This window comes from Olea europaea, chromosome 2 (genome assembly GCF_002742605.1).
Source record: "Olea europaea var. sylvestris chromosome 2, O_europaea_v1, whole genome shotgun sequence".
In the NCBI taxonomy this organism is placed as follows: domain Eukaryota; kingdom Viridiplantae; phylum Streptophyta; class Magnoliopsida; order Lamiales; family Oleaceae; genus Olea; species Olea europaea.
In genome coordinates, this window is record NC_036238.1 from 21,172,497 (window position 1) to 21,175,129 (window position 2,633).

Sequence of the window (2,633 nt, forward strand, 5' to 3'; positions counted from 1 at the left end):
AATTTCCACTATTGATGTTGCATAAAGAATTTTAGGGCATCCAACTGCATTGAAGCATTGCCCCAAAAATTGGCCCCAAAGCTTCGATGACTTTATGTAAACAAAGAAAAATTGAGCATTTGTCGAGTTATGGAAAGCGTGTTTCTAGATCCTTGGTTTAATTTGTGGATTAATCAGTTTGCTGGATTTCTGTTTGTCGGTACCGCCATAGTAAGATTTCTTGGGTAATGTTGCTTTTCAGAAAATTGTGGGGATGTGTTTTTGGTATTGTTTTGCGGAAATCTGTTGGGATGTGTTCCTATTATCAATGTTGCTGGATTTTTGGTGTTGATTTCTTCAAGGGGAAGAAGATGAAGGGGCGGGTGGCGGTGGCTCTCTGGCTTTGGTTTTGGGTGTGGGTGTAAAGAGAAGAAAATTTTGGTTTTGGTTTTTTATTATTTTGTTTTTTTAATGTTTTATTTTTAAGGGGAAAAATGCGATCCGGCAAAAATGCCTTTATGTTAATTGGTCAAAATTATCAAATTTCCTTTTTTTTTTTTTTTTTGGTCAAATGACTATCAATTGGACGAAAGCCGTCAATTTGGACTCCATACGCAAATTTTTTAAAAGTTTAAAATTGTGGCTCCTATAAACGAAATGTTTAGATAAAGTTTGAGACAAAATAAAAAAATTTGACACAATTTCTGCAATTCTCCCTAACTTAGCCTTTGTTTGAACCCTATTTTAAAAAAAAAAAAAAACTAAATAGTGTTATAACCCTATTTTAATCACACATTCTTCAATTAAATATTATTATACATAAATCTTTTTAAATTATTTTTTAATCACACATTTTCGATCAATATACTATTCAAAAATTCTTTTTTTTTTTTTTTTTGGGATAAAAATGGGGCTCAATTAATTTATTATGTAAAATTTTAACTCCGAAGCACGAACCAAAATGCTTATTGATTAAATTGATATAAATGCAGTAGTAAATAAAACAAATTTTGGGGTTATTACTGCATGGGAAATAAAAGAGAATACAGAAAGCCATTTGACAAGACGAAATGCGTCAAAATTGGAAAAGAAATATCCGACCTGCCGGATTCGAACCAGCGACCTAAGGATTACCGTGACAACACTACAGTCCTCCGCTCTACCAACTGAGCTAAGGTCGGTTAGTTGCTTTAGGGTGGACTTTAAGTTCTTATTCAATGCAACTACTACAAACTACACTCGTAAACTCAGATTTCAGATTCCACACAAAAAGAGAGAAAGGAAAATCAAATGTGAAATGAAATTACAAAAATAATATACCGTGAGGATAAAGAACTAAAAAATTATCAAATATTGAACTGACAATAAGCAAGCATGTTAAAATATTATTAAGGGCCCGTTTGGTAGGGATTTTAAGAATTGATTTTTTGACCGTTAGAAGAAAAGTGGGGTCCACATGTGAGAGAAGAAGTCAAAAATTACAGCTTGAATAGTAAAATAACGGTCAAAAAATCAATTTTTTTAGACAAAAAATCCTTACCAAACGGGGCCTAAGTTCTATTACTTCTATATACAGCTGGCATACTTGAATTCATAAGATTGAATTATTATTCTTTCTGCTTTATTTTGAATGATAACTTCAAATATATTATAAAATTTTTATTATAACGTAACAAAGTTCTTATCTGATATGTTTGCATATAGAGGGTGTTTGTGCCCCATTAATTGTAAATAATGTATTATGGAATAGTGATTTATGTTGAAATGTGTGGTTAAAAAAAAAAGAAAAATTTTTGATATACGTGTATTATTATTTTAATAAAAAATATGTGATTTAAAATGAGTACTGTAGAAAAAATAATGTGGTAAAATGGTAGACAAACACACTCATAAATATGTCAAATTCAATTTAAAAAGTAAAGTATGTATATATGCTAATATTAAAACGTAAAAATGGATGCATAATTTATATTCATTAAATATAATCCAAAATCACAAAATATAAAAAGTTATACCTCATTTAATTTGTCAAAAGTAGTGACACATATAGTCTCTTACTTTGGTTTGCCTAAATTCAAATAAATACAATTGATTCATCTCGATCCGATTCGATTTTATTAGATTTGGTTATTGGGAATTTATTTATCATGCGCATCGTAAATAAAATATATATTTCAATTTTCACCAAGGCTCTACCTTATGTTTAGACAAAAATTATGATAAAAGTTGTATTTTTTTGTAAATTTGCAAACTCCTTTGCTTTTCTTTTGTTCTAACAACGTTGATCTGTCACCTACAATTGTCCAATTGTCTAGCTTCCAATAGAATTCCACATAAAGAACAATATTATAGGGAACCAGGGTTTTCTACTTCCTATGTTAGCAAGAATGAATTCTCTACAAATTTGAAAATCCTATTCATTTATTTATATAAGCCCAAACGGGATTGACTTGACCTGATCTAATATTTAATTAACTCACTTAACTAAATCCCATTCGTGAATTAATTAATCTAATTAATTAACTCGGGCCTATAAATAAGCAACCAAATTAATTAATTTATTCAACGATTGTTAAATTAATTAATTGAGAAATCACAATTTTTCAATTCTCCTTTTGCGCGTGACCCATTAGGTTCCCGATCACGATGCCTAA

General features: G+C 29.8%; 1 non-coding gene across 1 annotated transcript; it reads right to left on the bottom strand.

The window, feature by feature from the left end:
• Window positions 1-1,074: 1,074 nt before the first annotated feature.
• TRNAY-GUA lies at window positions 1,075-1,160 on the bottom strand. The gene is given in 2 exon segments: window positions 1,075-1,110; window positions 1,124-1,160. It is a non-coding gene; the product is annotated as a tRNA-Tyr (tRNA).
• Between the last annotated feature and the right edge of the window lie 1,473 nt (window positions 1,161-2,633).